The 26,238-nt window shown below is 42.7% G+C and overlaps 1 protein-coding gene across 1 annotated transcript in view; it reads right to left on the bottom strand.

Moving 5' to 3' along the window:
• The window catches only part of LOC121289841 (catenin alpha-3-like), a 1,845,970-nt gene that overhangs the window by 1,329,055 nt on the left and 490,677 nt on the right, over nt 1-26,238 (bottom strand). The gene's annotated exons all lie outside the window — the stretch shown is intronic.

The raw sequence follows: 26,238 nt of genomic DNA, 5'->3' as shown, positions 1-26,238 counted from the left end.
GTTGCCAACTTCTAGTTGGACATGATCCTGGAGGTTTTGTCATATGACCTCCTGCCTCCATCTGCCCTATCCCCTGCATTCCCATCATTTGTCTCCTGGCATTTCCATCCTCACACGAAGCTTTCCTACATCAGTCAGAAAACGAATACTCTCACAGAATCACAGCATTCTTACGGTGTAGAAGGAGGCCATTTGGCCCAGCATGTCTGCACTGGCTCTGAGCGTTTTAACTTCATGCCAATCTCCTGCCTTTTCCCCATAACCCTGCACATTGTGTCTTTTCAAATAATCATCCAATGCCCTCTTGAATGCCTCAATTGAACCTGCCTCCACCACACTTCCAGGCAACGCATTCCAAACCCTAACTACTCGATGTGTGAAAAAGATTTTTCTCATCTCGCACTTGCTTCTTTTTCAGAACACTTTAAAACTGTGCCCTCTGGTTCTCGATCCATTTATGAGTGGGAACAGTTTCTCCCCACCTACTCTGTCCAGACCCCTCATTATTTTGAAAACTTTATCAAGTCACCTCTTAGCCTTTTCCTCTCTAAGGATAACAATCCCAACTTCTTCAATCTTTCCTCACAACTGAAGTTTCTCATCCCTGGAACCATTCTTGTAAACCTCCTCTGCACTCCCTCCAATGCATTCACAACCTTCCCATAGTGTGGCACCCAGAACTGTACACAATATTCCAGCTGAGGCCTAACCAGTGTCTTATATAAGTTCATCATAAACTCCTTGCTCTTGTACTCTATGCCCCTATTAATGAAGCCTAGAATACTGCATGCTTTAGAAACAGTTCTCTCTATCTGGCCTGCCACCTTTAATGCTTTATGTACATATACACCCAGGCCCCTCTGTTCCTGCACACCCTTTAGAATAGTATCCTTTATTTTACACTGTCTCTCCATGTTCTTTGTACCAAAGTGCATCACCTCACACTTCTCTACACTGAACTTCATCTGCCACCTAACTGCCCACTCCACCAATGTGTCAATGTCCTTTTGAAGTTCTACACTGTCCTCCTCACAGTTTACAATTCTCCCAAATTTTGTGTTTCTCACACACTTTGAATTATCCCTGCATACCAAGATCTAGATCATTTATATATATAGATATATATATCAGGAAAAGCTAGGGTCCCAGTACCAAACCCTAGGGAATTCCAGTATAAACCTTCTTCAGCCCGAAAAATACCCATTAACCATTACTCTCTGTTTCCTATCCCTCAGCCAATTTTGTATCCACGTTGCTACTGTCCTTTTTATTCCATGACCAATAACTTTCCTCACAAGTCTGTTGTGTGACACTGTATCAAACGCCTTTTGGAAGTCCATATACACCACATCAATGGCCTTGCCCTCATCAACCATCTGTGTTACCTCTTCAAAAAACTCCAGCAAGTTAGTTATACACAATTTTCCTTTAACAAATTCATGCTGACTCTTCTAAATCAATCCATATTTTTCCATGTGGCTATTAATTCTATCCCGAATAATTGTTTCTAGAAGTTTCCACACCACCAAAGTTAAACTGACTGGCCTGTAATTGCAGGGCAGATCTTTACAACCTTTTTTGAACAAGGGCATAATGTTTGCAATTCTCCAGTCCTCCAGCACCTCCCCTGAATCCAGGGAACATTGAAAGATTATTGCCAGTGTCTCTGCAATTTCCACTCTCACTTCCTTTAATATTCTCAGATGCTTCTCATCCGGTTCCAGTACTTTATCAACTTTAAGTACCGACAGCTTATCCAATACCTCCCCCTTATCAATTTTAAACCCTTCTAGCGACTGAGTTCCTTCTCTGTCACCATGACCTGGGCAGCATCTGCCTCATGGGTAAAGACAGATGTAAAGCATTCATTTAACACCTCAGTCATGCCTCTTGCCTCAATGTGTAAATCCCCTTTTTGTTCCCTAATTGGCCCTATTCCTCCTTTTACCACCCTATGGATGTGCTTATGGAATACTTTGGGATTTCCTTTTATGTTAGCTGCCAGTCTTTTTTCATAATCCCTCTTTGCTTCTCTTATTTGCTTTTTCACATCCCTTCTAAACCTTCTGTATCCAGCTTGGTTCTCAATTGTATTTATTACCTGACACCTGTCATAAGCACTCTTTTTCTTCCTTAACTTAATTTCCATCTCCTTTGTCATCCAGGGAGCTCTGGATTTGTTTGTCCTACCCTTCGCTTTTGACGGAACATACCTTGACTGTGCCCAAACCATCTCCTCTTTGAAGGTAGCCCATGTTCAGCTCCTGTTTTTCCCGCCAACCTTTGGTTCCAGTCTATCTCACCCAGCTCCATTCTAGCCCCACTGAAGTCTGCTTTCTGCCAGTTGATTATTCTTACTCTGGATTGAACAGTGTCATTTTTCACCATCATCCTAAACCTTTTGATACAATGATCACTGTCCCTTAAATGTTCCCCCATTGTCACTTGATCTACTTGGCCCACCTCATTCCCAAGAACCAGGTCTAGCAGTGCCTCCTTTCTTGTTGGACTGAACACATACTGCTGTAGGAAATTCTCCTGAACTCAACCTAGGAACATTTGTTCCTCACTGCCCCTTACACTACCCAGTCTATATATGGGTAATTAAAGTCCCCCATTATAACTACTCTACAATGTTTACACCTCTCTGTAATTTCCTTGCAGATTTGTTCCTCTGTATTCTTCTCACTAGCTGGTGGTCTATATATTACACCAAGAAATTCAATTGTACCCTTCTTATTCCTTAGCTAAATTGATTCTGTCCTTGAATCCTCTGACACATCCTCTTTCTCTAGTACTGCAATACTCCCCTTAACCAAAAACACCACCCCTCCTCCTTTTTTCCCTTTCCTGTCTTTTCTGAACACCTTGTAACCAGGAATATTTAGCAGCCAGATCTGCCCTTCCTTAAGCCAGGTCTCCATTATCACTCCAACATCATAATCCCACAAGGCAATCTGTGCCTGTAACTCCCCAATTTTATTAACTATACTCCGTGCATTCACATACGTGCAGTGTAACCCTGATTTAGACTTCATTACTTACTCCCTTACTCCGACTCCATCTATTAACTTACTATTCTCTACTTTAGTGCTATCTGCCTCTCCCAGCATTCTACGCATCCTGGTATTACTTTCTAATAGGTCAAATACATCATTCAATTTTCTTTCTTTTTCTGCTCAGAAATGCCAGAAAATAATACTATTAAGTGAATGGTAAGGTTGAATTCCAGAACCATAGAAATTTACAGCAGAGGAGAGACCATTCAGCCCATCACATTTGTGCCAGCTCTTTGCTAGAGTGCTCCAAAACTAATCCTGCTCTCCAATAGCCCGATAGCTTTCTCTAACTCAAATCTTTATCCAGCTTTGCCTTTCAAGATGGATTGGTTGCTGCCTCAGCCACAGCCATTCCACACTACAATAACCCTCTGTGAAAAGCAATATTTGCTAACCCCTCTCCTCGGTCTGCTAGTGGCTATCTTGTCACTAATCTTCCAAATAGTGAAAGTGGTCTTTTTCTACTCAGTAAGGGCTCAATCAGGCTGTGTGGTGCCTGTTTATTAGGTGTTAGCCATTTGCATAAGGATCAAAAGTGAGGTCCAAGATGCTCAGGCATGACAGGAGGCCACATTGGTAAAGGACAAATGAGGGGTGTCCTTTACCCACACCTGAAGCAGGTGTTAGGCTAATAAGGGACCTAACTCCTGCTTCTGGTCCCTGCTGCAATTGGTTTGTCCTGTTGCAAATAATACCAAGGCTGCTCACCTCTGGGGAAGTCTTACAGGTACATACAAATAAAAAACTAAGTACCAACAATAATGAACACTGCTCCTAGTTATGAGATCTTGGACTTTCCTCCCAACCCCCCACCTCCAGGCCACCCTTTGAAATATCTTCCCTTCTGACAACACTCCTGACCACACTCTATAAAAATTCACCAAGCACTCCCAAGGCCTCCCACCTCTCCAACTGGTCCCCAGCATTAGCACTTTTTACTTAATGATCAAGTATTAGGCCCAAAATCTGGAACTCCTCAGACCTCATCATTTGAGCGTGTACTGTCAATACTGGATGGGTTAAGCACCCAAACATGAGCGGTCCCTAACTTATTCCCCCTCAACCCCTTTCTAACAAAAGCCCTTATAGTTTCAAAAACTTCCAGCAAATCCCTTGTATTTAAATAGAAACAGAGCCAGTATCTTAAGCCTCTGCACATAACTATAGTTCCCCATCTTTGGCATCAATCACGCTGGCTTTAATCTGTGTTCTATAATGGATGTCCGTAACTGAGCACAGTCCTCTAACTACATTTAAACCAGTGTATAAATTCATCAATACTGGGTTTAATTGTGTGCTATATGTCCATGTTGACAGGCCCCCCCATTGTTTGCCAAACCTCCTATATGTGCTATCAGCAAATTGTGACATTATTTTCCCTTAGAGGTTTGGTTTATCTTCTTCCATTTTAGAGATGCAACGTAGCTTATTTGATGTTTCCCCAGTGTAGCAGAAGTAAAAAGATTATAATTAGAAAGTAAAGTAAAGAAAAGGAAGAACTTTCATTTCTATAGCATCGTTCATTGTGACTCAAAACGCTTTACAGCCAGTGAAGTGTTTTAGAAGTGTAGTCACTGTTGTAATATAGGAAACACAGCAGCAAAAATTGAGCACAGCGAACTCCCACACACAGCAAGGTGGTAATGATCAGGTAATCATTTCTTTTTTGCGATGTTGACTGAGGGACACTGGGGAGTACTCCTCTACTCTTCTTCGAAATAGATCGACTGTGTTCGTCTGAGAGGGCAGACATGGCTGTGGTTTAATGTTTCACCTGAAAGACAGCACCACGGACATTGCAACAGGGAGTTCCCCACACAAGGAGTAACCAACAAATTGAAGCGAAATACAGTAGACAATTAAAGAAAAGAATTTGAGGCCATAAAGTGCCAATACAATGGTTTCTTTCTAGAAGAGTGAGGCTAGAAGGGCCAAATGGCCTTCTCTCCCATCTACCTTGTGAGTTTGCAGGGACACATGACATGTTATTAGCAGCTAGATTTAGTGACCATCTTAGATCAGACAAAAAGAGTTCCACATTCGCCTTGCTTTGAAACATATTTTGTCTATCGATACTACAGTGCTTTGCTCCTTTATATACATAATTTAAAAAAAAATCCTCTCATTTCCATCCTCCTAATGATGTGGCTAAAAATTAGTCCACTGCTCCAGCAGCAGGCACCAGGCTGCAGAGGCATAGCGGCAGCCAGTCTGCCCTGCCCACCGGTTCCCTGCTGCCCAAACGCTCCCAGGTCGATGACAGCAGTACTAATTCCCATGTCAGACCCTACCCACCCTGTGACATTCCATGTGCAGTGTGCAAGAGTGCTTGCTGAGAGGCATTATTAATAGTATCATCAGAAAATCAACCTCCAATTAAATAGACAGGCCATAACGCAATAAACCCTGGTGGTGAGCTCAGCAGCAAAATGGCTCAATCCTTAACCATGCTTCCACACTCCTTTCAGGATTCACCTTACAGAGACAACGGATTAGATCAGGAGGAGAGAGAGAACACCAGCACTATCCATTGCATCGTACATCACAGTGAAAACTACTTGTGTGGTCACCTGCTAGCCATAAACCTTAACGTCACAGCATTTTAATTACTATAATTATCACCACCCTTCGTGCAGTAGAGGTGAAACTGATATAAAGGATTTTTACAATGTTTTTTTTTGTGGCCAAGGTGAGACCAGTTTGTGAATGGAATATCTTTCCAATCTGGCCACCCAATGTTAGTGCCAAGTATCCCCCAAACCATGGTCTGGCGCAGGGTAAGGTGCCTCTAACTGTGCCACAACAAATTAAGAACACGCTACAATACCCCAGTGTGAGTCTTTCACTTCCTGTACTCTCCTGGTCCTTATTACCTACTGGAATCAGACTGGCACCTTGTTCCAAAATACCGCTAGATCAATTGTGTGACTGCCACATTGCTCACACTTATTTAACATCGGACATGTCATCTGAGCTGAAGCCTGTTGTGTAGCTCTTGGGCCAGTATGCTCATCATCTGACACACATACAATACCCTACAACATCTTAAGAAGTTTTAAGGAGTGTTTAAGTGTTCAGGCAGTGACTTTGAGGAATACAACTGGTTAAAGTTTACCTCATTAAAATAATCCCTTGCTCATACTGACAGCAGCTAGAAATTTAGCAGAAAGCATGTGATGCACACATCATCACACCTTCCTTCAAGGAGCAAATCAGATTTGTATCTAATGATCCTCTTCAGCATCAGTGAATGATTCTGTCAGGATTCTTTGACTCTGACTTTGCATTTGGTGCAGGCAGTTTGGCCACGCTTATTGGGGCAAATTAAAGAAAGTCCACTTCCTGCTCAGCACCCACCCGCCACACCTCCTCCAAGTCCAATCTTACATTTACAGTTTGCCTCAGAAGGGGATATTTTAACTGGAATGTACCCTGGCCCTTCCTGGAGAGGCCGATAGTTAGAGTTGTGAATTAACATATAAAATAAGGAAACCATTTTTTTGAGTGATGCGGGGAGAAACGGGGTCTACTCAAGGTTAAGATTTTGCCTTGTGGCCTCCAATTCCTGGAAATTATTCCTGATTGTGGCTTCTCAGCAAATGTTGAGAGGCATGGATTTTTTTTTTAGACTTCTATCATTTTTAATTCTCTCTACCTATCACCTGAAGCTGTTTCTCCTTAGGGTGTGACCTTAAATGTTCCAGAAGCAGTTCAGGTATCTTGCCTTTTCCAACAACATTATCATGAAGGGCTATTTCCCCATCCATGTCCTGGCCTCAGCTAATGCCCAGGACTGGAAGGCACTTTTAGCAAGAGCTTTTTAGATAGGGAGCAGCAAGAGGACCCTGACTTATTCTCTCTTCCTAACCTATTGGCATTTTAATGCCCCTGCTGCCACTATAGATTGCTTGATTCAGCCAGGGATCAAATCGGACACCTCCTGTTCTGTGTGTCTCCACTATTTGCCAGATAGACTCACGGAACTGAGGAGATGGGATATATTTTGACAGGCTTACAGCCTACCCCTCCTCAAGGCCCTGCCTCTAAACTCTCAGTCCCTGTCCAAATCTTTCAGGTTCTCACTCTTTCTTTGCTGATCTACAATTTCACGGTTGAATCACAAACATCACCTTCTTTGATCCTAATGCGACTGGGAGTTCAACTTCACATACATTGGTCCCTGGTCTAGCAACACTTTGATTTTCAAACTCTCTACCTCCTGTTCAACAAATCCCTCCATGACCTTACCTCCTCCCTATCTCTGCAACTGCCTCCACTCTGACAACCCTCCAAGATGCCTGTGCTCCTTTAAATCCAGTTTCTTGCATAACCCTGATTTTAATCGCTCCACCATTGGTGGTCATCAGCAGCCTAGGCCCTAAGCTCTAGGAACTCCCTCCCTAAACCTCTCCAAATCTGTATCGCTCCCACCTCCTTTAAATGCTCCTATAAATCTGCTTCTTTGACCAAGCTATTGACCACCTGTCTACATTTTCCTTAGGTGACTCAGTGTCTAGTTTTCCCTGTCACACTCTTGTGAGCTTTGGAGTGCTTCATTACATTAAAGGTGCTATATAAATGCAAGTTGTTGTTGTGCTGTATTAGTGGATATGAGGCAAATTTGAATGCTACCGGCATGCAGCTGGGCTAACAGAGCAAACAGCAAGTTCAGGCTCACTTATAAACATTAATGGAGGGAGAATCGCGTGGAAGAGGGATCTAGAGTACTTTGCTCCGGAATTCTCTGCATGTGCTTCCATTGCCCAATGGATTACTCCATTACATCCTGTTATCTGGCTCCTCCTGATGGTTGGACCTTACATTGCCCTTCTTATGTGAATCATAATGGTTGTCTTCTGGAGAGATTTGTATACCTCTTCAATTTTTAACTAATATATATTTTATAACCAAAAATATGTACTGACACAAAAACTGTCATTAATTCAACAAGCCCACTGCCTGTTAAATCCCTCACAATCATATAATTTATCTCTATTCTGCACATGGGGCTCTAATCACACATTTTAACTGAATAACGTTCTTCAAAAAGTTTTGATCAGGTTGCTTGTCTAATCAACTCGAAAGGTCTGCAATGGAGACTCATTTACTAATGAATAAGGACCTCAATTTCACAAGTGAATACAACTAAGACTGCTTCACCCCTCTAAGTTTAATGAGCTTTTCTCAAGCTTCCACTAACAGAGTGTATTTCAGCACTGTTCAGTTCAGTTACCAATCTAGCACTATCAGCCTCGATTCACTATGTTCTTCTTCTTCAGTTCATTGCTTCAGACCCACAGCATCACGACCTCTGCCACAGGTAGAGCAAAGAGACAGGTCCTGAATTCACCCTAGCCGGAAGGGGGATGAAACCCCATACTGTTGACAGCAATCTGATCCACAGTGGCCATGCAGCCAACTGAACCATCCAGCTGCCCCAAGGGTAGTGAGTGTCTGGAATTCGCTTTTCAGTAACACAGAATGTCCCAAAATGCTTTAAAGTAAATTAAATACATTTTGAAGTGTAACCACTGTTGCAATGTAGGAAATGTGGCAGCCAATTTGCAGACAGCAAACCCCCACAAACAGCAACATGCTAATGATCAGATAATCTGTTTTTTTGATATTGATTTAAGGATAAATATTAGCCAGGGCACCGGGGATAACTCCCCCACTCTTCTTCAGAATAGTGCCAAGGAATCGTTTATACCCACCTGAGAGGGCAGATGGGCCCTTCATTTAGTGTTTCATCTGAAAGACAGCACCTCTGGCAGTGCAGCACCCCCTCAGTATTACATTGGGGTGTCAGTCTAGATTGTGTGCTCTAGTCTCTGGAGTCAGGCTTGAACCCTCAACCTCCTGACTCAAAGGTGAGAGTGCAACCCAAAATGAATGTTGGCTTCCAGTTTGGCAAGTCTGATATACTTTAACAGCAGATTGTTCACTTACAGAATTTGTCCCACTGCACCATCTGTAGAGTTACAGAATTAGAAAAAACATTTTGTTTGAATATTTTCTTAAAACATTGCACACAATTCAGCAGTGACTGAAACAAAGGCAAAATGAAGGCTTTTCAAGAATTGGAAGGCAGGAGCTGGTGATGCAGGAAGCAGTTAAACTATTAGTTACATCCAGTCAGGACGTTTGGATATTCCCAGACTTGTCACCTCTCTGGGAAAATTGCTCTAAAGTTGAGTCCCAAAAGATTTGCAAGATATGCCTCTGCTTCAATAAGAGGAACCTTGTTTCTAGTCAGAGATGGAAGAATCATTACATCTCTGACCAGAATTTTACAATTTGCAAGTTTTTTTTTGACTATTCTGCTCAAGTTGAAAGATGGCCATTCTGAGGAATGAAACACTTTTCCAGGTCATTCTGTTCCTCAGTGTTAACACCAAGTATTCAGGGCACACAGAATTTAATTGTTGAAGCATAGGGTAAATTAAGTTCATATGATTAAAAAGTCTGCCTCTATATATAAAATATATAGGTCTGCCCATATATAAAAAAAGTGCCCATTAAAATGTACACTCTGTCTCTACCAGATACTACAATGTACTCCATAGAATTATCATGGCTATAAAACTTGTTCAACAATAAGCAAAGATCAGACAGCATTGATACCCATGACTGGAATCTGCAGATACAAATTGCTTTCTACACTGTAAAACATTCTCTTTAAGCGTTTTTGGTTTCATTTGTTTTTTTTTTTCCTTTCACTTTATCCTCTCCTGGTTCCTGGTGTTTTAATATGCCTTTGTATTATTTGTCTTGTTCCCATTTCTTTCTTCTCTGAACTTTGTTACCTCTTTACCTTCCCCCTCCCCACCACCCCCCAAATTAGTTCTGTTAATTTTCTTGCCTTGAATCCGTGCTTTTCTTCTTAACTTTTCTTTCACTTCCTTTGAATTTTTATAGTTTGCAATCTCGAAGTTTTTTTCCATGTCTAACATGGCCCTGGTCAATTGCCCAACACAGGGAAGTGAACACCCACACTGTTAAAAGTTAGAGCTGTCAGTTATGTAATGTCTCAGTTACATACCTCAGGACATTTCATATAGGGGCCAGTTGAGTTTTGAATCCTGTTGGGCTTCATGAAAGATATTTCCATGTGTGACTAGCATTTCCTCACCTTTCATTAGGAAAGGTGTCATTTGGGAGCTGGGTGTCTCGAAAATACAGTGAGTTCTTAGACGGATCTTATTCTACAGATAAACCATTAGCTGGATGGTAATCTGCAGGTAAACACTTAGTGGAACGGTGATCTGCAAGTAAACTCGTAGCTGGACGGCCATCTACAGTATCATGAAAAGCCAATTACAGCCACGACTTACTTATGGGCATATTGAACTTCTTAAGGAAGACGTGTGTTTTTAAAGAAATATAAGCAAGGACACTGAACAAAAGATGGTTGATGATGTAAAGTGACCACTTTCTGGAAAATTCCTGTGTGGATTATACTGACTGACCTGTCCTGAGAGAACATGGACTGTCACACCTGAAAAGGTGTCCTGGCCTTCTTCACACAGAGACACATGAAAGGGAGATAGGAAAGATGCAAAAGACTGAACTTTAATCTCCTGTGGTTGCAGAGACAAAAGACTGATTACTGCATCTCAGCAGTCCATCTCCTGTTGATTCATATCTCAGAATGTGTAAAATGGTCAGAGATCAAAAAAAACAGACTGGGCACAAGACATGTTTTTTTCTCTCCCTTGCAGAAATATACAGGCAAAAATGGGTTAAAAAGCTAGCTGCAGAGCAGTGCTAGTGTGCTGTGTGTGTGACAGCAACAAGAAAACCAACTAGTCATCCCTGCAGTTGCAGGCAGTCTCTCTTTCTCTCTCCCACTCTCTGTTGCAGGAGGCAAGGCAGTAGAAGCCACAATCAAAAAGGAAGTAGGACAGTTTCTTCAGCCAACCTGCAGAACCAAGTGTCTCCAAACCAACTGTGAAACTGCCGATGTCAGCTCTACCCAACTTAACGGCCATCAACGCCTCACTGACGAGCCAAAGACTGATTTGTATAACTTTTTAAAACTTTTATTTGGACTCTTAACTTCTCATTTCTGATGTGTGTGTATGTGTGTTGCTTTTTTAAAATTATTTTTCTTGGGCTTTTAGTAGCTAATAAACTTACTGTTTCTTTAACGTAAGAAAGTCTGGTTAAATTGGCTCCTTCTAAAGAAACAAATACATTTGGGCTGGGAAAAGGTATCCACGAGGGAAGGGATCCCTTTTAAATTAACCTTGTTGCGACCAATTTTGGGGGGGGCTGAATAAAGAAGGGGAGCTAGCTCATTCCTCCTCACCCAGGAGCATAGCAAAATTGAGGCCCCATTGGGAAGTTAACAAATTGGGGGACCTCACCTGGGCATGGGTTGTAACAACAGATAAAACCTTAGTGGAATGGTGATCTGGAGGTAAACACTTAGTGGAATGATAATCCATGGGTAAACTCTTAGTGGAATGGTAATCTGCAGATAAACTCTTAGCTGGATGATAATCTACAGATAAATCCTTAGTTGAATGGTAATCTACAGGTAAACTCTTAGTAGAATGGTAACCCGCTGGTAAACTCTTAGCAGGACAGTAATTTGAAGTTCCCACTTTTGCTGATATTAGTTATATAGAAGATGCGAACAGAAGATGATAGCGTAAATTGCACAAGAAGCTCATTCCCTTTGTAAAGCTTTAGGTTGTGAAGAGCTAGTCTGCCTTTTGTTTCTTTCAGTAAACTCTTGCAACTCCCCCTTTGTAGTCTTTCTGAAATTCCCATGCCTTTGGAAGGAATAGAACACCAATGTTTTGTACCTTAATCCCTTTTAAGATAAAGCTGCCAATCAAGCATATTTACAAGAATTTCAGTTACTCACTATATTCAATTAGATCACTGCATCATGCTCCAAATTATAACATTTCAGAAACTAAGATTTTTTTAATGTATGATTACATATATATTTGTGTATGAACTAAACAATATTACATTATAATCTGGTCGGCAGTACTGCTCTCAATATGAAGGACTGGCATTGCAAGACATAAAGCAGTGTCTTTACTTTTCCAAGCTGACAGGATACAGAGACCCTATCCTAATCTGATGGTGTCCTTTCACAGCATTAATGGATATGTGAGGTCTGGATGAGATATGAACATTTGATCATTGATTCCACTAAGATACTCCATTGTGCCTTTTGTTACGATTTCTGAAGAGACCGATAGCTTTCAAAGATAAATTCAAACTTCCAGTTAACAGCTGAGAGAAAAACAGGTCAAAGTTTCATGTTTTAAAACTTCACTATGACAAATGACTAAAAAGTACTATTGACTGAACAGTCTTTTCTTTTCAGAGGTGATTACACTTCAAATTACAGAAAAATGATACCCCATTTAACTTTTAACATCTCCAACTGTGATTATATGTTACGTTGTCCCTTAATTGGACAGTTCACCCTCCATGAACCAGTCTGAAATTATTCCCCACTCCCGATGGCCTAATCCCAGGACTGACTTTCACTGTGGAAGTGACACTGGAGATTCTTTCCCTCTAGCCCAAGTTAGGCAAATCTTTCAGCCACGTTTAAATCCTCATGAACTTAATCCCTTCAATCAGAGTAAGAGATCCCACCCACTTTCTATGTGGCGAATGATACAGTCAACATTTTCTTTACTTCAGGTGCGGGACTGGTTGCCTCTATCTCCGACTCTCGAATGGCTGCCGACTACACCAAACAAAACTGCTGTCTATCTGTGTTTCACTGATTTGTCGGGAAGCCTGATACCTGATCTCAAAAATAGCTTCTTCTGCCCCCTTCCCTGTGAGAATGTAAAAAACATTAACCTTGCATCCAGATAGAAATGCTAATTATCAGTTTTTGATCCCAACTCCCTTTCATCTTAGAAGTAAATGGACAGTATACAGCCCAACTGTTTAGAACCAATACTAACAACACTTTTCTGGGACTTTGGGAGACCCAAAGTTTACAAATGGTATACTCAGAGACTCACTGGGTTAAATTCCTGGAACTCCCTCCTGCAGTCCATGTGGCATACCTACACCACATGGATTGCAGTGGTTCAAGAAGGCAGCTCACCACCACCATCTCAATGGCTATTAGGGATGGGCAATAAATGCTGGCATAGCCAGCGACACACAGATCCCATTAATGAATAAAAAAAGACTACTGCCATTGTCTCCAAGTGTAAGTATCTTGCACCTTCTTCTTAGTAAAACAATCTGAGCATTCTTTTGATATCTAACAATCAAACCATCCAAGCTTACTTTTAAGCAGGAGAGCAGGTCACATGACCCCCTTCATTTGCCGTAAATTTAAAGCTACAGTCCCAAAATATAATAATCTTACAAACCTCATAATTGTAGTCCTTTAAACTTGATAGATTGACAACTCATTGGCAAGAGACCTTAATCTGGGCTCTCTACAGCAGATAACTCATCATCTTTTAGTTGGCTCCAGAAATTGATGGAGCTCTGTAATGGAAAGTGTAAACACTGCCTTGTCCACATATAAGAACCTTATTAAGAAGTTTACTAAAGTTAGCACCTTACTGTTTATTGGACTCTGAGAGAATATTCTCTCAAGTAGGTATTTGCTAAAACTCCTATGGATCGTTTCAATCTTTATTATTTCATGTGTTTATGCTCTCAGTATCTTACTTTGTTTCTGTGTGATCTTAATTCTTCTAAACACTTACAGAATTAGCCTGACGACATTGCATTTTACCATCTACATGTTACCATTTCTCAGAAAGACCAGACGAGTATGAGAAGGATAAAGTAAAAATCAGTAATACTAATACTAATACTAATACCATTTTGAGGTATACCAAACCAGTATGGACAAGTTGTACTGGTTTTTCCTTTGACTTCGAATGAGAAGTGCCTCCGTGCCCTGTGACATGCTGATCTTATTGATAACGTAAGGACGATCTCAGTTTCACATCATTTGGGAAAACACATTCACTTGCAAAAGTGGATTTTATGCACAATAGAAAGCAACTAGGCAGGATCCCAAATGTGAACCAATGCTTTTATGGCTGCCCCATGGAATATCACACACTTGTGTGTTCAGATCTGGCCCCTATCACCAGCTTGTTTCACTTATCTCAAGAAAATATTATTAATGCAAAAATAACAAAGCAGGACACTTATGCCGGTACCCATCTATATGCAAACCTCTTAGGAACAAGATATATTGAACTGTAAACAATGAAACACATACTTCTATTCTACTGAGGTTAGCTCAGTCCTATATACAGTCAGAATTTGTGATGTTGCATGGGGTAGATGAACCTTTTTAAAATATAGACCATAGCTTCAACATTCAAAACAAAACTATTAAGCTAGTTAACCTTTCACTGACCACAATTGGGTTTATTATCGATCCAAAACTGAAAGGTTATAACTAACAGGAAAGATTGAACAGGCTGAGGCTCTAAATGAGAAAGCTGAGGAGTGATCTGATAGAGGTCTTTAAAATTATAAAAGGGTTTGATAAGATAAACGTTGAGAAAATTTTCCCACTTGTGAGGTAGGCCAGAACCAGGGGCCGTAAATGTGAAATAGTCATTAATAAATGCAATTGGGAAGTCAGGAGAAACTGAGGTCAGGAGAGTAGAGAGAATGTGGAACCCACTACCAAAGGGAGTAATTGAGGCAAATAGCATCGATGCAGTTAGGGGAAAGCTAGATAATTTCATAAAAGAGAAAATAACAGAAGAATATTCTGCGAGAGAGGATCAAGACTCAGAGAAGGCTCATGTTGAGCATAAATACCAGCAAATACCAGTTGGACCAAGTGGTCTGTTTCTGTCCTGTACACTTTATGTAATTCTATGGGCATAATTTTGCCCTTGGCGTGCAGGCTTGGTGGGGGCGGCCTGGAAGCAGACTGCCACTCACGATTGGGCCCGGAAGGCAAATTCATGTTGGTGGGCCAATTAAGACCTGCCCAGCATGAAATGAGAGCGGCAGTGCTGAGCGCTGCCTGTGCGGGTAGGGGAAGGAGTGTGAGCCAGGCGAGTGCAACCTTCATGCATGCACACGAGTGTGTGCTACATAATCACCCTGATGCAGACAGCTACCTCAGGGAGATGAACTGATTTAAGATAAAGAATTAAAGATCTTATAAATGTAATGAAACATGTCCGCTCACGTGACTCTGTCATATGAGCAGGGACATGTTTTTAATTTAAGTGTAAAATTTTTGTGTGATTTTTATTTGCTTTAAGAAACCTCATCCTGCCCGAGAATGAGGTTCCCTAAAAAATGTAAAGGCTGTTTGACCTTTTCGCCTGCCTGCCAACCGTTAGGTTGGATGGGCAGCATAAATTTGAATTTTATTAATGTTTTAATAGCCTTAATAGGCCTTTTAATTATCAGTGGGCCCGCTGCCGACAATGGCATGCACCTGCCAAACGAAATATTGCGGGACTGTGTAATGACATTGGGGCACTCGCCTGACGATATCGCGCATCATTTTACACTCAATCAGGTTGTGCGCACGCCCGCTCGCTGAGTAAAATTACAACAGTGCATATCTTACAAGTCGTGACAAAAATATGTGACAACATTTTTTTGTTAGTCATTCAGGCATTTATTGCCCATCCCCCATTGCCCTTAAGAAGCTGATGGTGAGCCAAATTTTTGAACCGCTGCAGTCCATGTGGTGTAGGTACACCCACAGTGCTGTTAGGAAGGGAGGGCCAAGATTTTGACCCAGCGACAGTGAAGGAATGGCAATATATTTCCAAGTCAGGATGGCGTTTGACTTGGAAGGGAACTTGCATTTGGTGGTGTCACCGTGTGCCTGCAGCCCTTGTCCTTTGATGTGGTAGAGGTCACAGGTTTGAAAAGTGCTGTAGAAGTCCTGGGGAACTGCCGCAGTGAACCTTGTAGATGGCACACAGTGATGCCACTGTGCATCAGTGATAGAGGGAATGAATGTTTAAGGTGCTGGATAGCATGATGATCAAGTGGGCTGCCTTGTCTTAAATGGTGTCAAGCTTCTTGTGTGCAGAATTCCCAGCCTCTGACCTGCTCTTGTCATCACAGTATTTATGTGGCTGGTCCAGTTCAGTTTCTGGTTAATGATGACCACCACGCCCTCCACCTTCTAAGGACGTTGATGGCAGGGGTTTGGCGATGGTAATGCCATATGGAAGGTCGAGAGAAGGGGCTTCATTATTGTCAGCATTAGTAAGCTCACTTGCCCAAAATGCACACTCTCATTTTCCAGAGGTTTGCAGACAATAACTAATAATGTATCATTTTATGCTGATGTCATCTCTATTTATACTTAGAGCAGGGGTGAGTAAAACCCAAACTCTCCTTTCAACTTCTAGCTCAGTTCCACTTCAAAAGTAATCATGAAACAGTCACTTTGTTTGAATGAGGTTTTGCTGATATTGGGAGGCTTCAAAAGTGATCAGTGGCTTAATCCACATAAAGTGTGCACTTTGTTGATAGAATCACCAATGTGATGAAATTGGAGCTGCAGTAATGTTAATTCATGTTGCTATGCAGAGAAAGCACTAGTGCTCTCCCCTGGTGAGACCCTCAGTCAGTCAGAAGGTGAAATGGGGAAGAAGTGTGGGTGGGTAGGTTGCTGAGGGTTGGACTTGAGGATTAGTTGGGAAGGGAATAGTTTTCAGACCATACATACATACAACAGGTCATGGTGGTCAACTAAATGTTGTCAGTTCAAATCCCATCACAGTTAGTGGTGAAATTTAACTCCATAAATCTGGTCATCTCTTATTTTGTATGAAAGTTGCCCAATAACAGGTTGACTAATGTCTGTCAGATAGGTAATCCTGCCACAGCATGGGGTTAATCTTATCCAATGGTGTAAAATGGATGATATTTAATTGAATACATACGCAACACCCAATATTCCATTCCCTGAGGTCAATGGAAGGGAAATCAAATGGAGGTCATAAGGCTGGTCAGTTCAATATTACCGACTCATTACGTGGTAATTATGGTTTTATTTAGTGTGTAATATTCCTTTAAGAATAATGCTTGTTAAGGAAGATCACATGATCTCTAGTATCCAATAGGAGAGTAGCATGGGCTACCTCAGTAGTTAGTCATAAAGTTGTGCAGAGATAGAGTTTGATTTGGAAGCACACGTGTAGTTGCTGCTGAGTCCCTTAATAAATAAACTTAGTTTCCACTTAAGAAGTGTCTGCGAATCAACTCTATCAATAATACTACTCGGCCACCACTCACAATACATATCATCACTCAAAGTTAAAATTGGCCCCATGGTGTTAACACTGGATAACCTAGTAAAACAATCAGTGGCAAACTGAATGGCAAGTAACTTTATGCTAAGTACCATCACCAGTAGTTCACATTGGCGGCCTTCACAGGGCATTTGGAGATGGTCAAAGTGCTTTTGGATAGCTGACCCTGGTATAGATGCAGTCTCTACTGTAATAAACGATCCCAGATAGTTAATATGAAGTTAAGATTTGGGGCCAGGTTGCCCCAGGCTATTTTGAGAACTCAATTACCTGCTGCTTCAAGGTTTGCCCTTTAAGACGAGTTTAATTGAATAATCAGCACTGAGTCAAGTTTGCAAGGTTAATGTCATGTCTTTACGAAAGAGAGCAAAAGATGTTTAATCCTACTGCTACAGTATCCTTCCAGGCCCTCGACAGGGAGATTCAGCAGCATATTGCTTCTAGCATCGAACCCCACTCAAAGGGGAACAGTTCAAACAATTGGCCCTAGTGCTCAGCCAATCACATTCTCCAATCCCAACTTTCTGCCACCAGATTGGATGCTTGCAATTCTCTGATCCATAGTGGGAAACATTGCCTTTCTGAACAATGATTCCTTGATGAGGGGGCCAGTCACATTCCACCACAGTAAATAAAGCACACCCTTAGTGTAATCCTCAAATGAATCCAATATTTTCCTTGAGCCACAGTTAGAGTAAAATAATTATCCCATACACAGGCACCATTTATGGGGTCTGAGCCAACTGCCATCTTGAGCAATAAACAATGCAAATACATCAGGGTGATACAGACAAGGCAATCCTCTGTTTTAGGGATTTTGTTGTGTGTAAATTGGTTGCCATTTTACACAAATGACAACAGTGATGACACTTCAAAACTCCACTGGATGTGACACATTTGGGTTGGCCTAAAGATATGATAGTATTCTAAATAAATGCAGCGTCTTTCTCATTGATATCAATGCAATCGGTCTTTTAGATCAGCTGTGAGACTTATTATTAAGTAAATGCTAATATATGATAAATAAATAGATCAGATCACATGGATATCAGTGAGAAGATGTAAAGGGCCCAACTGGATCACCCTGCAGCACACTAACGACACTTTGTCCCAGACCAGAGGCTTGAACACACAGCCCAGCTTGACTCTCCCAGTGCAGCACTGATATTGAAGCTGCCACCTATTGTGTGAGAGGCTAAACTTTGGCCCCATCCTATTCTTTCAGGAGGACATAAAAAATCCCATTGCCACTATTTTGAAGAGGAGTAGGAGGGAGTTTAGTGGTGGGGAGGCATTTCTTCGGGCAGATGGATGGGAGGTGGCGACCCCACCACCTTCCTGCCTTCACTCTGATTAAGGCCCTGCAGAAAGGCTCGTGGACAGCTTCCCGCCCCGCCGCCAATTGAGGCCCTTAAGTGGGCAATTAATGCCAAAGCCCTGGCATGTTTGCTTGTGGGCTCCCTGGGCCCTGAAGCAGAGGGGGCTAGTGGGGAAGTGGAGGGCATTCAAGTAAAGGCACTCAGTGCCTCATTGCGTGACCCAGCATCAGGAAGCGGGGGGGGGGGTGGCGGGGTGGTTTGAACAAAGAACAAAGAAAAGTACAGCACAGGAACAGGCCCCTTTGGCCCTCCAAGCCTGCGCCAATCATATTGCCCGTCAACTAAAACATTTTGCACTTCCGGGGTCCATATCCCTCTATTCCCTCCTATTCGTGTATTTGTCAAGCTGCCTCTTAAACACCACTATCGTACCTGCTTCCACCACCTCCTCTGGCAGCGAATTCCAGACACTCACTACCCTCTGCGTAAAAAACTTGCCCCGCACGTCACCTCTATAGTTTTCTCCTCTCATCTTAAATCTATGTCCCCTAGTAATTGACTCTTCCACCCTGGGAAAAAGCTTCTGGCTACTTATTCTGTCCATGCCACTCATAATTTTGTAAACTTCTATCAAGTCGCCCCTTAATCTCCGTCTCTCTAGTGAGAACAATCCGAGTTTCTCCAACCTCTCCTCATAGCTAATAACCTCCAAGCCTGTGCCGATCATATTGCCCGTCAACTAAAACATTTTGCCAAAGACCAAAATGTGGCTAAAGTTTAGCCTCTCACCAAATAGGTGGCACCTTCAATATCAGTGTTGCACTGGGAGAGTCAAGCTGGGCTGTGTGTTCAAGCCTCTGGTCTGGGACAAAGTGTCGTTAGTGTGCTACAGGGTGATCCAGTTGGGCCTCCAGACCAGGCAGCATCCTGGTAAACCTCCTCTACACCCTATCCAACACCTCCATATCCTTCTGGTAATGTGGTGACCAGAATTGCACACAATATTCCAAGTGTGGCCTAACCAAGGTTCTATACAGCTGCAGCATGACTTCCCAGCTTTTATACTCAATACCCTGCCAATGAAGGCAAGCATGCCATATGCCTTCCTGACTACCTTATCCACCTGCATTGCCACTTTCAGTGACCTGTGGACCTGTACACCCATATCCCTCTGCCCATTGATGCATTTAAGGGTTCTGCCAATTACTGTATAATTCCTGCTTGTATTAGACCTTCCAAAATGCATTACCTTGCATTTAGACCATAAGACCATAAGACATAGGAGCAGAAATTAGGCCATTCGGCCCATCGAGTCTGCTCTGCCATTCTATCATGGCTGATAAGTTTCTCAACCCCATTCTCCCGCTTTTGCCCCGTAACCTTTGATCCCCTTACCAATCAAGAACCTATCTATCTCAGTCTTAAGTACACATTTGTCCGGATTAAACTCCATCTGCCATTTCTCCGCCCAAGTCTCCAACCGATCTATATCCCGTTGTATCCTTTGACAATCCTCTTCACTATGTACAACTCCTCCAACCTTAGTGTCATCTGCAAACTTACTAATTAGCCCAGTTACATTTTCCTCCAAATCATTTATGTATACTACAAACAACAAAGGTCCCAGCACTGATCCATGCAGAACTCCACTAGTCACAGCTCTCCATTCAGAAAAGCACCCTTCCACTGCCACCCTCTGTCTTCTATGACCACACCAATTCTGTATCCATCTTGCCAGTTCACCTCTAATCCCGTGCGACTTCACCTTCTGTACCAGTCTGCCGTGAGGGACCTCGTCAAAGGCCTTATTGAAATCCATGTATATAACATCCACTGCCCTTCCATTGTCGATCACCTTTGTCACTTCCTCGAAAAACTCGATCAAGTTAGTGAGACTCGACCTCCCCTTCACAAAACCATGCTGCTTCTCACTAATACGCCCATTTGCTTCCAAATGGTAGTAAATCCTGTCATGAAGAATCTTCTCCGATAATTTCCCTACCACTGACATAAGGCTCACCAGCCTGTAATTTCCTGGATTATCCCTGCTACCCTTCTTACACAATGGAACAACATTGGCCATTCTCCAGTCCTCTGGGACCTCACCCGTAGCCAGTGAGAATGCAAAGATTTCTGTCAAGGCCCCAACAATCTCCTCCCTTGCCTCCAGTACTCTGGGGTAGATCCCATCTGGCCCTGGGGATTTATCCACCTTAATATTCTTCAAGATGCCTAACACCTCTTTTTTGATTTCAAAATGATCCAGGCTATCTACACACTCTTCCCTAGACAAATCGACCGCTAAGTCCTTCTCTTTGGTGAATACTGATGGGAAGTATTCATTTAGTATCTCTCCCATTTCTTCTGGCTCCACACATAGATTCCCACCTCTGTCCCTGAGTGGGCCTACCCTTTCCCTGGCTACCCTGTTGCTTTTTACATAGGTATAAAAGGCCTTGGGATTTTCTTTAATCCTGGTTGCCAGTAACTTTTCATGACCCCTTTTAAGCCCTCCTGACTCCTTGCTTAAGTTTCTTCCTACTTTCTTTATATTCTCCATGGGCTTCATCTGTTCCCATCATTCTAGCCCTTACGAATGTTTGGTTGAGAGAGCCAACCCCTGCTCTTACCGCCGAGACCCCCGTCACCTCCTGCTGTGCCTGTAGGTGATGGTGGCATAGGGGAGAATTTTCTCCCGTTGGGCGAGCTGGGCGGGAGTGGGCACGGGCGGGCACGCAGCCAATCACCGTCTGCGATCAGCTGCATGCCACCGTTTTACACAGACGGGCCAATTAAGGCCCGCCCAGCATGATGCATGCCCGGAAGCGCTCAGCACTACCTGTGCAGGTGGGGGGAGAAGGGAGAGTCGGGGCCTGCGCGAAAGAGCACAGAAATCTCCCCGAGGCACGGAACTGCCTCCGGGAGATTAAGAAAAGTCATAAAAATGTGATAAATGAAAAAATAAAATTATTCAGACATGTCTCCTCATGTGACATGTTTATCAAGTTACATAAAACATTTTATTAAATTAATAAACCCTTCATGAAATCTCATCCCGCCCGTGGATGAGGTTCCATGAAAAATGCAAAGGCCGCCTGGGTTCTTCGCTTGCCCGTCAACCTTAAGGTTGGACAGGCAGCCCTGACAAGTGCCTCAATTAGTTGATCAATGGCCTTAATAGGCCTTTGACAGTTCGGCGGGTGCGCAGCCAACTTCGCTGCGTGCCCACCGAACTCAGGATCTGAATGATGCGTGGTGACTTCAGGACGCACACTCGATGTCACTGTGCGTCATTTTACACATTGGCATGTGGGTGGAACAGAAGATTCAGGCCATAATGTCATTGGACTAATGATCCAGAGGCCAAGGATAATGCTCTTGGAACATGGGTTCAAATCCCACCATGGCAGCTGGTAGAATTTAAATTCGATTAATAAATTTAGAATATAAAGCTAGTCTTAGTAATGGTGACCATAAGAAATAGGAACAGGAGTAGACCATTCGACCCCTAGAGTCTGCTTCGCCATTCAATAAGATCATGGCTGATCTCCTTGTGTTTTGATTTCCACATTCCCATCTAACCCCAATAACTTTTGACCCCCTTGCCTAACAAGAATCTATCTACCTCTGCCTTAAAAATATTCAATGACCCCACCTCCACCACCTTCTGAGGCAGAGAATTCCAAAGTTGCATAACCCTCTGAGAGAAAAAAATTCTCCTCATCTCTGTTCTAAAAGGGCGACCCCTAATTTTAAAACAGTGCCCCCTAGTTCTGGACTCATCTACAACAGGAAACATCCTTTTGATGTCCACCTTGTCAAGGCTGTTCAGAATCTTGTATACTTTAGCCAAATCACCCCTCACTCTTCTAAACTGCAGTGGAAACAAGCCCAGTCTGTCCAACCTTTCCTCATAAGACAACCCACTCATTCCAGATATCAATCTAGTAAATCTCCTTTGAAGCCCCTCCAATGCATTTACATCCTTTCTTAAATAAGGAGACCAAAACTGCACACAATATTTGAGATGCGGTCTCACCAATGCCCTGTATAACTGAAGCATAACATCCTTACTTTAATGTCCAATCCCTCTCATAATAAAGGACAGCATTCCATTAACCTTCTGAATTATTTGCTGTAGCTGCATACTAATTTTTTGTGACTCATGTACTAGAACATCTAGATCCCTCTGCACCTCAGAATTATGCAACCGTTCTCCATTTAAGTAATACTCTGCTTTTTTGTTCTTCTTGCCAAAGTGAACAACTTCACATTTTCCCACATTAAATTCCATTTGCCAGATCTATGCCCACTCACTCAACCTATCTATATCTATCTACAACCTCGTATCCTCTTCACAACATACTTTCCTACCTATCTTCGTGTCATACATTGTGATAACTATTTTCAATTGTTGTAAAAACCCATCTGGGTCACTAATGTCCTTTAGGGAAGGAAATCTGTCATCCTTACCTGGTCTGGCCTACATGTGACTCCAGACCTACAGCAACATGACTGTCTCATAACTGCCCTCTGAGATGGTCTAGCAAACCACTCAGTTCAAGGGCAATTAGGGATGGGCAACAAATGCTAGCCTTGCCAATGATGCCCACATCCAATGAAAGAATAAATTAAATATTTATCCCTCAACCAACATCACAAAATCTGGTCATTATCATATTGCTGTTTGTGCGGTCCTGGTATGTACAAATAAATTGTTGTATTTCCTACAGGACAGCAGTGACTACACTTCAAAAGCACTTTGGGAAATCCTAATGCCACGATAGGAGCTGTATAATGGCACATTCTTTTGTTATTCAGGAACTGGACGAAAGCTTCTGTTTATGGGGAAATAGGAATCAGCCAGCAGTGAAGTGTTTTGTATAGATAGTGCTTCTCCCTTGAAAAAAATGAGTTTTGACACAGTCCAGATAAAAAGTTGACCTCTAAGGATGGTCTGGACAGGTTTATGAGAGAATGAAGATGCTGAGCCTGAAAGAGACTATCCAATGTCAGTAAATAGATGGGCAATTAGAAGTTTGGGGTGGCTGTATCCGTTGAATAAAGTAAAAAAGGCTGCCAGAAATCAATGGTGTGATGTGTAGGGTGGGAAGACAGCTTGACTGGCATTAGATAGGCTACAGAAGCACAGAACACATAGGCATCTGTGATCACAAGCTGAAGCTAAGTCCCTCAGACTGCTGAACTACTTGAAATACACAGAAAGAGATTATTGCCAGTTTTATCAGTGAGTATCATATGACACTGCTGCACTCTGTGTGTCCTTTACCTGATTACTTTCACTGGGCTAGTGCACAGTGCAATATCATAGCAATCCACTACAACAAGAATCTCCTACATTTGTGACTGATGGTTACAGTGAGCTGAGTCTCTTTTTATGTATATTCTCCTGATTAAATACATCTGTACTAGATTAAAAGAGGCAGACAGTGATATTCTAAGTAATGGAAAACACACGATAATGTGCCCATTAAACACAACTGTAACTGAAAAGGAGGTGGACTGTGACAGACAGGAGCTGAGACAGGCTCTTGTGAGATTTGCGAGCACAGACAGATTAAGTCGCATGATGTGTATTGATTGACCCTACATTGAGTGTAGAGCTGAAGGCTATCTGTCAACCTATAGTGTGTGTGGCTCGTCAAAACCTACAGAAAGTAGGAGAGGACATTAATAATTGAGAGTGTTTCCTCAATAGGGTAATTCTGTATGATTTGATGAATAATTTCATGGAATGCATGTTGGCTATGGTCATTCCTCCCAATCTTAATCAAACAATCTTAAAATTGGAAGAAGGGACTCTAGCCTTCTGTGCCATGTGCTCCCACTGCACACTGATTGGATCACATTTTGTCTATTTACACAACGCATTCTGTTTTGTAAACAAACCTACAAACTGAAGCTCAAAGTGAACAGCCCATGGGGGAGCTGCAATACTCACTGCTGCTCTGTGTTACTGGTTGGGGGGAATGAACATGTTTTATCACAGGTACTATCATAAAAAAACTCAAAATTATCACACAAAGGTCAATTGCAACATAAAGCGGTATAAAAGTGATTGTTAAATATTAGTCTCTATCCTATTCAGCAATCTCATTGGCCATAGTAATCATGCACCATTCCAATAAATAACGTCTCATACATGAGGAAGGGACAATGTTGACGTGATGAGTGTTTTAGTGGAAGCATGAGATGGTTAAATAATGGGGATAGAGATAGAAGCAGAGAAATGGGCAAATTCAATCTGTTTCATTCCTGATCAGCTTTGGGGTCTCCTTTGTGCCTCTTTTCTTTGACTTCCCCCAGTAGGCCTTCTACTGACTCAGTGCTCTGTGCCTGAGTATGTGATTGTGTGTTAGTGTGCAGGTATGAGTGTGCATTTGTATGCAGTTGTGTGTGTGAGCGTTTAGGTCTGCGTGTCTGTGCATGGCTTTGTTCATTTATGTCTGCCTGTCTGAGCGTGCCTGTGTGTACGTATATGTCTGCACGTCCAAGTGTGGCTGTGAGTGTGTTTATGCCTGTGTGTCTGAGTGTGGATGTGGGTGTGTTTATGTCTGTGTGCCTGTGCCTGGGTGTGGGTGTGCATTTATGCCTGTCTGTCTGTGTGGTTGTGGTTGTGCGCGTTTATGTCTGTGGGCAGAATTTTGCCCTTGGCATGCGGGATCGGCATGGGCTGTTGGGAAGGCGACCATCGCCCATGATCGACAGTGCACTGCGATTTGACACTAGCGGGCCAATTAAGGCCAGCCCAGTGTGATATGCGAGCGGCAGCGATAAGCACTGAGCCTGCCTGTGCGGGCGGGGGATGAGGGCGAGCAGGCCGAGCTCGAACTTCGTGCGTGCGTGCGAGAGAGACTCTGTCACATGAGCAGGGACATGTTTTTACTTAAAAATTAAAGTTTTTATTTCATTTGTATTTGATTTTGGAAACCTCACCCCGCCTGTAAAGACACTTCCAAAAAAGTGCAAAGGCCACTTGGCTTTTTCGCCTGCCTGTCAACCGTTAGGTTGAACGGGCAGTGAAAAATTCAGGACAATTAATTACTTAATGGCCTTAATAGGCCAGTTAATTGTCACCGGGCACACTGCCAGCTCCAGTGCGCACCCACCAACTGAACTGTTGCACAACTACGCGTTGACATTGGCACGCTCAGCTGACGTCATCACACATCATTTCACGCTTGGGCGGGTCGGCCACACATCCACCCATCAAGCTAAAAGTCATGCCCCATGTGTGTGTGTGTGTGTGTGTTTGTGGCTGTGTGTGTGTGTGTCTGTGTGTGTGGCTGTGTGTGTGTGTGTGTGTGTCTGTGTCTGTGTGTGTGTGTGTCTGTGTGTGTGTGTGTGTCTGTGTGTGTGGCTGTGTGTGTGTGTGTGTCTGTGTCTGTGTGTGTGTGTGTCTGTGTGTGTCTGTGTGTGTGGCTGTGTGTGTGTGTGTGTGTCTGTGTGTGTGTGTGTGTGTGTGTGTCTGTGTGTGTGGCTGTGTGTGTGTGTGTCTGTGTGTGTGGCTGTGTGTGTGTGTGTCTGTGTGTGTGTGTCTGTGTGTGTGGCTGTGTGTGTGTGTGTCTGTGT

The sequence above is a fragment of the Carcharodon carcharias genome, chromosome 17 (assembly GCF_017639515.1).
Source record: "Carcharodon carcharias isolate sCarCar2 chromosome 17, sCarCar2.pri, whole genome shotgun sequence".
Classification (NCBI taxonomy): Eukaryota; Metazoa; Chordata; class Chondrichthyes; order Lamniformes; family Lamnidae; genus Carcharodon; species Carcharodon carcharias.
Note: the sequence above shows the minus strand (reverse complement) of the source record. Positions and strands in the feature narration are given on the sequence as shown.